The sequence below is a fragment of the Macaca nemestrina genome, chromosome 3 (assembly GCF_043159975.1).
Source record: "Macaca nemestrina isolate mMacNem1 chromosome 3, mMacNem.hap1, whole genome shotgun sequence".
Taxonomy (NCBI): Eukaryota; Metazoa; Chordata; class Mammalia; order Primates; family Cercopithecidae; genus Macaca; species Macaca nemestrina.
The window spans coordinates 33,787,196-33,799,478 of record NC_092127.1 but is presented as its reverse complement, the minus strand read 5'-3'; positions in this window follow the sequence as shown (position 1 = coordinate 33,799,478).

Below are 12,283 nucleotides of genomic sequence, written 5' to 3'. Positions count from 1 at the left end.
TAGCTGGTATGTTCAGTCTTTTGAAAACAAAAGGCTTTTGGGAATCTGTTGATGAGTTTCTTATTCCAGTTCTCCAGTTTCTTGGTCAGTTACTGGTTCAGTTTGTGGGAGGTTTCGGTTTGTCACTCAGCTGCAGCCACACCTTTAGTGAGACAGCTTCAGTTTAAAACAACTCCATGGTTTGCCATAAATATTGAAAGTATTTCTATTATTGGTAAAGAGAGGGGAAAGGACTCCATTAATGCTTAACTTGTAGGCCCATTAGCTTGCCAAATTATGTGTCCACACAGTACATGGTATCATGGGTCAAGGTGACTTAGACCGGGTTTCTCCAAGTATTCTCCCTGCAGTTTTATGTTTCTGTTTTCTCAACTCTGATCTCTTATCTCTGTGTACTAGAACATCAGGGAGACATTTACCTGATTGTCAATCATTTAGAACAAAAATATTGATTTGTCATCATTTACATAACTTTGGGCACTATTCTAGTAGCGGGTTATTAGTTGTGTGGTAAATGCCTTTTCTAAAAAACAGAGCAAAATAAAAGAAAAATAACTCAAAGATCGTAAAATAAACAATAGAGCATTGAAAAGGCACAGTTCCTGGGTGATAATATAACATAAATTATTGACAATTTTTTCTCATGTAGATTTTACACACTATAGTAAAATAGTATTTCCCAAGATTCATGTCCATCCAGAACTTTAAATTATGAACTTATCTGGAAATAGGGTCTTTATAGTTACAGTTATTTAAGGATATCCAGGTCCTGCAAAGAGTAAAATAGTATTTCCCAAAATCCATGTCCATCTAGAATCTCAGAATGTGACTTTATTTGGAAATAATTTTTTGTTTGTTTGTTTTGGTTTGTTTTGAGACAGAGTCTCACTCTACTGCCAGGCTGGAATGCAGCAGCACGATCTTGGCTCATTGCAACCTCCACCTCCCGGATTCAAGCAATTCTCCTGCCTCAGCCTCCTGAGTAGCTGGGACTACAGGTGCATGCCACCACACTCAGCTAATTTTTGTATTTTTAGGAGAGACGGGGTTTCACCGTGTTGGCCAGGATGGTCTTGATCTCTTGACCTCGTGATCCACCCGCCTCGGCCTCCCAAAGTGCTGGGATTCAGGCGTGAGCCACCGGGCCCAGCCAAGATTTTTATAAATATAAGTATTTAAGGAGTTCAAGACCCTGGACTTAAGGTGGTTCCTAAATCCAAATAACTGGTGTCTTCATAAGAGACCAAAAAAGAGAGGAAGATTTTGGACACAGAAATGTACAGAAAGGAAAGCCGTGTGAAGATGGAGGTGAAGCAGAGGTGAAGTTAATGCTTCCACATGCTCAGGAAGGCTAAAAGCTACCAGAAGCTGGAAAGGGCAATGAACATATTGATCAGCTGTGTCAAATGCTGCTGAGGGGTCAAGCACAATGAGGCCTGAAAATTGACTACTGATTTCAGCAATGTGGCAGTATGAAATGTTCATCCTTAGATCTTTAAATGTAGGAAGCAACTGTTTTTAAAAATAATATGCACAGGAGTAATATGCACAGGAGTAATATACATAGGAAAATATTACATGCCTGTGACATCATTATCAACAAACATTTATTAAATGTGTCATGGATATATCCTAATCATTTGTACTTTTTTTTTTTTTTTTTTGAGATGGAGTCTCACTCTGTTGCCCAGGCTGGAGTGCAGTGGCACTATCTCAGCTCACCACAACCTCTGCCTCCCAGGGTCAAGCGATTCTCCTGCCTCAGCCTCCTAAGTAGCTGGGATTATAGGCATGTGCCACCACTCCCGGCTAATTTTTGTATTTTTAGTAGACATGGGGTTTCACCATGTTGTTCAGGCTGATCTTGAACTCCTGACCTCATGATCCACCTGCCTCGGCCTCCCAAAGTGCTAGGATTACAGGCGTGAACCACTGCGCTCTGCCTTAGAAAAGTGGTAGAAGCAAATAACAGACGACTGTCTTGAGGAGTTTTACTACTAAGCAAAACAGTAAAATGGTGCTGACATGGAAAATGTAACCAATAAAAGTTTTTTCATGAATTACAGACATAATACCATATTTATAAATTTATAAATTCATAAGTATAAATGCCCTAAAAAGTAAATATGTGGGAGGAAGAGGGCCTATTTATCAGAGCACAATTCTTGAGGAGTTCGATGAATCATGATTTAATGCCCAAATAGAGAGTTTGGTATAGATAGTTCATTTGTGATATGAACATAGGAATTCAGATTATTTGGGAATACATACTAGGAGGCTATCGATATCAAAATGGTAATATTCCTCTGATTATTTGAAATTTCTTAGTGAAAAAGATATCAAAGTAATCAACTGAAAGTAGAAATAGAGGTTTGAGAGAGAGGCTAGGGTGTGAAAATTGATAAAATCAATGATCTGGTAGGTCAGGCACAGCGGCTCACTTCTGTAATCCCAACAGTTTGGGAGACCAAGGCAGGCGGGTCACTTGAGGCCAGGAGTTTGAGATCAGCCTGGCCAACATGGCAAAACCCCACCTCTAATAAAAATGCAAAAATTTTCCACATGTGGTTGCGTGCACCTGTAGTTCCAGCTACTCAGGATGCTGAGGCACAAGAATCGCTTGAACTTGGGAAGCAGAGACTAGAGTGACCTGTGACTGTGCCACTGTACTCCAGACTGTGTGACAGAGAGAGACGTGATGCTGTCTCAAAAAACAAAAACAAAAGAATGGTGTCAAAATGTAACACGTGATGTCCTAGCAATGTGGAGAGTCCACTTGACATTCATGGTTACGATTTTAAAGTGAACCTAGTAAGTTTGGTTTTGAGTTTTTGTTCATTTGTTTTTTCTCCAGCCACATTCAGTTGCCAGAGAGCAGGCACTGAGTCACTGGAGAATGCAATTTAGCCAGGGTAGAATTTTGGCTCTAGATGTGTGACTAAGTGAGACAGAACAAGGGAACTGAGAGTAAATGGCAAGAAGTGACTGAAATCACTAATCATTAATCACCAAGTGTAACAAGGTGAGAGTGGGGCAAGCACACTCAAGGGGTGAAGGACAGAGAAACGGTAGTTAGTTCAGTGCCTCAGAGATCCCAGAAAGATTGCTGAGGTCAGGATGGTAAAACAAATAAGCTGTAAACAGAAAGGTGGTGGGCAGAAAATGGTGTGCAGGAAGTTAAAATTAGGAAGAGTGACAGTTATTTGTTGTAGAAAACTCCAGGCTAGAGCCATCCAATAGAAATGTAGTTCGAGGCACATATATAATTTTGGATTTTCCTGTAGATATAAAAATGTAGAAAGAAATAAGTAAAATTTAATTTTTTTTTTGAGACAGAGTCTTACTCTGTATCCGAGGCTGGGGTACAGTGGTGCGATCTCGGCTCACTGCAACTTCCACCTCCCGGGTTCAAGAGATTCTCTTGCCTCGGCCTCCCGAGTAGCTGGGACTACAGATGTGCACCACCATACCTGGCTAATTTTTGTATTTTTAGTAAAGATGGAGTGTCACCATGTTGGCCAGGTTGATCTCACAATCCTGACTTCAGGTGATCCACCTGCCTCTGCCTCCCGAAGTGCTAGGATTACAGGCATGAGCCTGGCGACAGAGTGAGGCTCGTCTCAAAAAAAAGAAAACATAAATAAATAATAATAAAGAAATAAAGAATGGCTACTCCATAGGCAGAGCAGTGGCATGGGCTGCTCAACTGAGTATTCTTATAGTTATTTCTTGATTGCATGCTAAACGAGGAGTGGATTATTCATGTATTTTCTGGGAAAAGGGTGAACAATTCCCAGAGCTAAGGGTTCCTCTCCTTTCTAGACCATTTAGGGTAATTTCCTGATGTTGCCACGGCATTTGTAAACTGTCATGGTGCTGGTGGGAGTGTCTTTTAGCATGCAATGCATCACAGTTAGCGTACAGTGAACAGTGAGGACCACCAGAAGTCACTTTCGACGCCATCTTGGATTTGGAGGGTTTGGGCCGGCTCCTTTACTGCAACCAGTTTTATCAGTGAGGTCTTTATAACCTGTATCTTGTGCCTCCTATCTCATCCTGTTACTAAGAATGCCTAACCTATTGACAATGCAGCCCAGCAGATCTCAGCCTTATTTTACCTAGCCCCTATTCAAGATGAGGTCACTCTGGTTCAAACACCTCTGACATCTCCAGTGAAAACTCTAGCCCCACTTTTTCCTTCTGCTTCCTGGATGAAAATTACAATACTCAATCACCAGTCACTATCTGTTGCATATCATCATGCTTCTTCTTGTATTTTCTTTTATTTTACCAAGTTTGCACAGTAAAGTTAATTTCCAGATTCTAGTGTGAGTTAGGCAGTGTTTCAGATATCTAGCAGAGGAATTCTCAGATTGTGTTCTATATAATACCAGTCCAATGATAAATTTCTTTGATTTTTTAAACGTCACCTAAATTTGAGATTCACCATGCATTTTAGCAGGTTTAAAGGTTTTAAGAAGCTTTGAAGGATCTAAATTGGCTTGTGTACAGCCAGCCTTTGATTACAGAAACTTTCCTTTATTACCCCTAATAAATCAATGGCAGAAATTCTGTTTTAGACCGCTTCCTAAAGTGCTGAGTTAAAACTGAAGCATATTTAAAAAACTTCATAGGCAATTTAGGCACATCATAATTCTCAATCTATTGATGAGAATAGATATTAAGGCACAATCTATTGATTGAGAATTATGATGTGCCTAAATATCAATTGAGATTAGTGCTCAACTCACTGACATTCTAGGTAGTCTTATATTAGAATAAAGGGATTTTCTCTTTTCCAGGGCTGCTTGTGATATTCCTGAAAACTAGTTTATTTTTATTTTAGTGGGACTGTAGATTATGTACTTATGTAATTTCCTTCTTTATGTTGGCTGCTAGAAAACTTGGGGCCAAATTTTGACCCATGTCTAACAACTCTCTTGATTCTTACAGATCATGTTGTAATAATCTCATTCCTGGCTTAATAATATTTTACTACATGCATTTTTCTTTTGCCCTGTTCTCCCTATCTTCCTGTTTCTAGCTGCATTTTTTCATATCCATTGAAGGTCTATTTTAAATTTTTTAAGTATTTTTTTCTTTTGGAACAGGAAGGTTATAAACAAATAATAATATTTTAACAAACTATCTTGTATGCATTTTGTTTAATGAGCCCACTCTTCTTTTAAAGAAGTTTTGAAACATAAGGGAATGATCATTGCATTGTTAGAGGCATGAGACTTTTAAATAGCTTTGTCCCAATTTCACCTTTAATTAGCTGATGCACTTAGGCAATATTTTGAAATTCTCTGGACTTCCGTTTCCCATCTGTGAAGTGAGTCAGTTAGAAATAGACAGCCTTGGTTAAAGATTACAGAGAAAGTTGTTTTGGCAGGAGACATAAAGCAACTTCTGCCAGCTGTAGAAAGAGTAGAAAAAGATGGGGCTAGCTTCAGTCAGACATAAGGAAGAAACATGGCTGGGCTAAGATATGTGGGCAATTAGAGTTAGCTAACAATTTGGTTGTCATTTAAATAGATATTATCTTATAGATTTGTTTGTTTGGCAGAAGAAGAAAAATTTTTTATTTAATCAGAATTGTTTTTAAAAACAGACTCATTTCCAATATCTGAAGTGAAATGAATAGATAGAAAAAATTAAAAAATGGCATCTATATTATTCTTCTGTTTTAAACATTTTTTTCTGAAACTAGCATAAAAAAGGGTTGAAAAATTATATGTTGAAAATAATTTGTTCCCATTAAATGTAAATATTTTTGCATGAATTTGTTTCAGAATTTTAGCCAACTGCGTTGCACATGCTTATGACCAGAATGTTCTACTGCAGTAGGTCAGAGCTAATGAGGAGTTTTTCTCCTTCCTTCCAGCCTTGAGAGTGCTTCTATGTTGGCAAAAGAAAGCTCCATTACATTTCACCAGTTATACAAGAAGATATGCATTCGTTTACATACCTGTCATCACCCAGTACTTCTCTAACTTCTGTTCTAGGCAAATTAGAAAATAACACAGGTGAGTTTCATAGGTATATGACTGTTCACACCAAGCAAATGCTGGATGTTATCACTGTGTTCTATTGGAACAGATGTCTTAGGATTTTATGAATAGACAAAAGAGTTCAAGAAATTGAGGCATCACAGGGCTCTGTCATTGTAGACCAGCAAGACTCAGAAAACCTGTGTTAAAACAGTTGTAAATAGTCACACTGTGGCTGATACTTCAGTTTCAATAGAACATTAAATTAGATTTGTAAATTTAAGCATATTGACCATATTATTTTATTTGTATGTTTTTATAAATTTGCTTTGGAATTAAAATTCTGTAAAAGGTACAAGCATCTTTATATTTGATCTTATATTCACCCAGATCTGTACCTGGCTGATTTCTTACCATTTGGATTCCATTGGTGCCTCCCTCTCAGAGGAGCTTTCCCTTCATCTTCTTCTCCACTATTCCCTGTTCCATAATCCTGCTTTTTTTTTTTTTTGTAGCCCTAATTGTGATCTAAAAATCATCTTATTTTCTAATTTTGTTCAAATATATTTTTTTAAATTATTATACTTTATGTTCTGGGATACATGTGCAGAACGTGCACGTTTGTAACATAAGTATATGCATGCTATGGTGATTTGCTGCACCCATCAACCCATCATCTACATTAGGTATTTCTCCTAATGCTCTCCCTCCTCTAGTCCCCAACCCACTGACAAGCCCCAATGTGTGATGTTTCCCTCCCTGTGTCCATGTGTTCTCATTGTTCAACTCCCATTTATGAGTGAGAACATGTGGTGTTTGGTTTTCTGTTCCTGTGTTAGTTTGCTGAGAATGATGTTTTCCAGCTTCATCCACGTTCCAGCAAAGGACATGAATTCATCTCTTTTTATGACTGCATAGTATTCCGTGATGTATATGTGACACATTTTCTTTATCCAGTCTATCACTGATGGACATTTGGGTTGGTTCTAAGTCTTTGCTATTGTGAACATTGCTGCAATAAACAAAGGTGTGCATGTGTCTATAGTAGAATGATTTATAATCCTTTGGGAATATATCCAGTAATGGGATTGCTGGGTCAAATGGTATTTCTGGTTCTAGATCCTTGAGGAGTAAATAATATGTAGGAAACACTAAGCCCTTCCTTGTTATTATATGAGTCTTTAGTTGTCCTATTGATTTTATCCTATTAACTTCAGGTGCATTTCTTCCAATTTGGCTGCTTAAACAAGCCCCAGGCATAAAGCAAATTTGGAACTAGCAAGACTCATTCTTTTACAAATACCTTACTTCCTATAGACACTAATAAATTTGTCATATGGGTCAGATTCTGAATATTGCAATTTTGTCTGTGTAACAAGATACAATTTGAAATCAAAGTCAAATTAACACATAATTTCTGTAAAAATTTAATTTCCTTATTATGCAAGGGATAATTAAAGGTATTTCTAGATTTACAGCGTGTAAAACATAGGGTTTTATCTTTGATAAAGAAGATAATCAGGAAAGATATGTTATTAAAGTCTAACAGTTGGGAATTACAAGACAGCTTGAGTAGGAGAAAGAGTAAAGACTTTAGAGTGAAAGAGTTCTTGGCTTGTACCCTCACTCTGTCAATTACCAGCCTTTCTCAGAAAGGCTAAATGCATGACCATGTGCAACACCCTAGCAAAATGTCTGACATGTGGTAGGTATTTTGAAAACATAGTTCTTCCTTCTCCTTCTCCTTCTCCTTCTCCTTCTCCTTCTCCTTCTCCTTCTTCTTCTTCTTCTTCTTTTTTGAGATAGAGTCTCGCTCTGTCGTCCAGGCTGGAGTGGAGCAACCTCAGCTCACTGCAAGCTCTGCCTCCCTGGTTCAAGCTATTCTCCTGCCTCAGCCTCCTGAGTAGCTGAAACTACAGGCATGAGCCACCACGCCCAGCTAATTTTTGTATTTTTAGTACAGATGGGGTTTCACCTTTTTGACCAGGCTAGTCTTGAACTCCTGACCTCAAGATTTGCCCACCTCAGTCTCCCAAAGTGCTGGGATTACAAGAATGAGCCACTGTGCCCGGCCCTTTATTCTTCTTTATTAATTATTTTTTTCATTTGGGCAAGTAATTTCATAAATACTGGTCAATTGTTTGGGAGTGGTCAATTTAGTCTTGGATTCATGAAAATTCTAAATGTGTCAGAGATAATTTACTGCACTTGAACGTTTTTTGAGAGTGCTCAACAAAAATTCTTGATTTACTGACATGCATGTGTGCAAATATTTGGATATAAATATAGTACAATTCATGACATTTGATGCTTCATGACTTTGAAACAAAACTCATTGACTTTCTTCAATGGCTATCCTTCCCATATTTCAAAATGCCATTAATATGCTACTTCTCTGCTAGACACCTAAGCATTTGGATTCATTGTTTTTTTTTTTTTTTTTTTTGAGAAGGAGTTTCACTCTTGTTGCCCAGGCTAGAGTGCAATGGTGAGATCTCGGCTCATCACAACCTCCACCTCCCAGATTCAAGTGATTCTCCTGCCTCAGCCTCCCCGAGTAGCTGGGATTACAGGCATGTGCCACAACACCTGGCTAATTTTGTATTTTTAGTAGAGGCAGGGTTTCTCCATATGGTCAGGTTGGTCTCGACCTCAGGTGATCCACCCGCCTCAGTCTCCCAAACTGCTGGGATGACAGGCGTGAGCCACCGCGCCCTGCATGGATTCATCTTTGACTCTGGTTGTACCACGGGCGTTGGAAAGATTAAATTTAATTTTGTTGAGAAGTGTTTATCGTTTTCTTATTTACCTTATCTATGTTGGGTGCAGAATATTTAAAGAGAAGAAACACTCAGTATTACCCATAAGAAATTATAGCCTAGTAAGCATGTCATGCACAAAACCAAAAGAGGACAGTTAAATGTATTAAGTGCTAAGAATTTTAAACAAGAACAAAGTCTTGTTGAAGCACTGCGGAGGAAGAAATCTCTCTTTTTGATATCATGGAAAGCATCCCAGAGGAAGTACTATTTGAAGTGTTTCTTAAAGAATGAGTGAGAGTTCTGGAGGTGGAGGGGTGGGGAGGTCACTCTAAGCATGGAAAATGTAAAGAAGATTCCAGGACTTAGTTCCTATGCTCTAGATTTATCACTAGGTGTTTGCGTGGGAAGTCATGGGAAATGAGATCTGAAAATTATACAATCTGTTGTGTGTGAACTCTTAAGTTTTCTGTTAATAAATTTGGGTAGTATGCAGATTTTGTTGAACATTTAAAGAAATCAATATAACATGCTAGCATCAGAATTTGCTTCCCCCTTCCCTTTTAAAGAACAGACATTTCTATTTGAGTATTTTGCAATTTTTTCTGACTTGTGAACTACCTTTAATAGTATTTTTAGTATTTAGTATTTACTTTAACAGTAATAATATGAATTATATAAAATTATTGCTATTTAACGATTCCAACCTACGAAAGCATCAATTTCATATGGTTCAAACTGTATGTTATCACAATAACACCTAAACTTTTTAAATCATTTTAATGTTTTTTATGTAATTGATAATAAAATATGCTACTTAGTACTTTTTTAAAATTATATAATACGTTATGATTATATTATAAAGTTTATTTAATATAATTTATACTATTAAAATAATTGGTACCCGTTCTTATTTACAAGTATAACACTTGTTTTTAAAAATACTCTTAAATTATATAATGAAAAACATTTCTTTTCAAATTTTCAATGATAATATATCATGTTGATCTAGGGAAAAATGAATGTTAACATGTTTATATACCATCAATAGTGGACAAAAAACAGTTTTCATTACCTCGTGTCGGAAATTGCTGGAACTTATTTAGAATCTCAATGGAATTATTTTTATTAAAATGTTCATGTTTTTTTTAATAAATAAAGAAATAAAATTTATCTGTAGGCATTTCTCCAAAGCCCAGGGTGAGAAAGGGTCTCCTGGTTCCTGGTTTCTTTGTGATGTGTTCCATGTGTGAGGCAGGCCAGTTTCCTTAACTACAAGAGTGTTTATTGTAACCTTATTGAAATACATCTTCCAAGAGTGTCCTTTATTTTTCCCTTGAAAACTAGTCATCCTAAATCCACATAGATAAATGAAATAGTCCCTTCATTGGTCCATAATTTCTTCCCTTGAAATTGGTGCCCTAAGTTTGTTTTCTGCTTTTTCTCAAGTCTGCCATAATTACAACTGAGCAAAGGTTAGTTGTTGATGGCTGTTTCTGAGTTTTATCAAAGAGACTTTGAAAACCTCCTACGGGTGTGACTAAATTTAAATCCTAGCTAAGGAATTTTAACTCTGTTCAGACTCCCATCTATGAGAATCAAAGAAAACGTTAAAACAACAAAACAAGGAAAAGAAAAAAACTACTTCACAGAACAAATGGCAATTTATCCTGTCAACTAAAGTTTATTGAATGGCTGCTAGGTTTACAGATGCTTCTTGGCTTAGAAAGGAAAAATCTGTTGAAAAAAAAAGTAATTATTCAATTCTTAAATATATTATAGCTCCTGATGAACAAGAGCTCTATGTATTAGATTGGCTTCCGCATGAGAAAGCCTGAGTCTTGAGATAAGGATTTGGGGGAAGGGGATTTATTTGGGAGATGTTCCCAGAAAGTAGTGAGGGACTAAGGAAGTTGAGACAGGAAAAGAGCCATAAATAAATTATTGAGGTCAATGCCAGGAGCAACTGGGGATTGCTCTGGGCTATTTAAAGAAAGGTGCAGAATTCTTTCAGAATTCCCCTTCTGAGTCAGGGTTTCTGTTTCTGCCACAATCTACCACTGTTGAGTAAGAAAAAGAATGGAAAATTGCATTGGCAGACAGGAAGATATTGTAGCAATTTTAAGCTGTGAAGGGTAGATGGGGAAAAAAAGGGTAACATCTTATGGAAGAGCACATGTGGTGCTTTGTAGAAAGAAATATTGTGATGGCCGAAGGGATGATCTTTATAAACTCCTATTCAAGGTCAGAGTTTAGTACAATGCAAATTCCCGCTAATTCTCATTGCTCTACCCTTACAGGCTCACTCTTTTCTGCACCCTAACCTTAGAAATCATGAGGAAAGACCTAGAGACAAATATTTTTGTTATAATGCTTTATATCTGATGTTCATATTCTTTTACTACATGTCTGAAAAAGAAAATTGTTATATCTCTTAGATTTCCAGTATTTTTATTTCTGAATATAGATTGGATGGCTTCTAGGGTCCCTTTTAGGCCCAGAATTAGTTATGATTTGCATCTTCTTAAACATGCTTATCAACCAGTGTTGCCTCCAGCATCTTCCTTCTCTAAGCCATGCGTGCACAGAGTTATGTGCATATGGAAATAAAGTGGGTTTAGAAGGTTACTGCAGATCATTGCCTGTACCCGTAGAATCTCCTTTCTTGATCTGTTAAATGTCTGAGGTTCTATTACGTTCTATTATTTGAGTTAAAGTATATTTCCAGAAGGTCTGTGTAAAATATTCAGTATATAAATAAATTGGGAGCTGTGGATATTATAGTCATAAAAATTTTAAATCTGTGCCTGGGAGCAGTGGCTCACACCTGCAATCACAGAACTTTGGGAGGCTGAGATGGAAGGATTGCTTGAGGCCAGAAGTTCAAGAACAGCCTGGTCAACATAGTGAAACCCCGTCTATAAAAATAGAAAAAAAAAAAGAAATAAATTCTAAATATGATTATAAAGAAAAGTTTCCTAATTAGATTATCATCGGATGGACAAACTGGGTTCCAAGTGGCAAAATTTAAGTATTGACAAGATGAAGACTAGAATATAACTAGTAATACATTTGATAATGCTTTCTATTGCAAAAAATAATAAGAATGTGTGTGTATGGGGGCCTTCCACTGTAGTTACTCTCCTGGATGAAGAAAATAAGTTATATTCAGATTAGCTTGCAATTTCTCTGATACCCCAAACTCAAGTCTTTCAATTATCAGTTCTTGTGCATAAAAGCAAATATTGAATTGACACTACTACTTAGGAGTGAAATGTCATTTCTTTAAAAAACATTTTTTGTTTCTAAAATATCTATTTTTTCCAATTCATAGGAAAATTTGTTTCCTTATTTGTTTTACTAGTATGTTGACCAATAAGTGAAGAAACCTTCTCAGCTCAAAAGTCTTAAAGAGAGTAGAATAAATTATTTAGCATTATTCTGTGTAAACACATACCCAGTTGAACAACTATGTAGAGAAAGAGGGGCTGTTAACCATTCTCTGCTTCCAAACACTCTAAGTCAGGATAC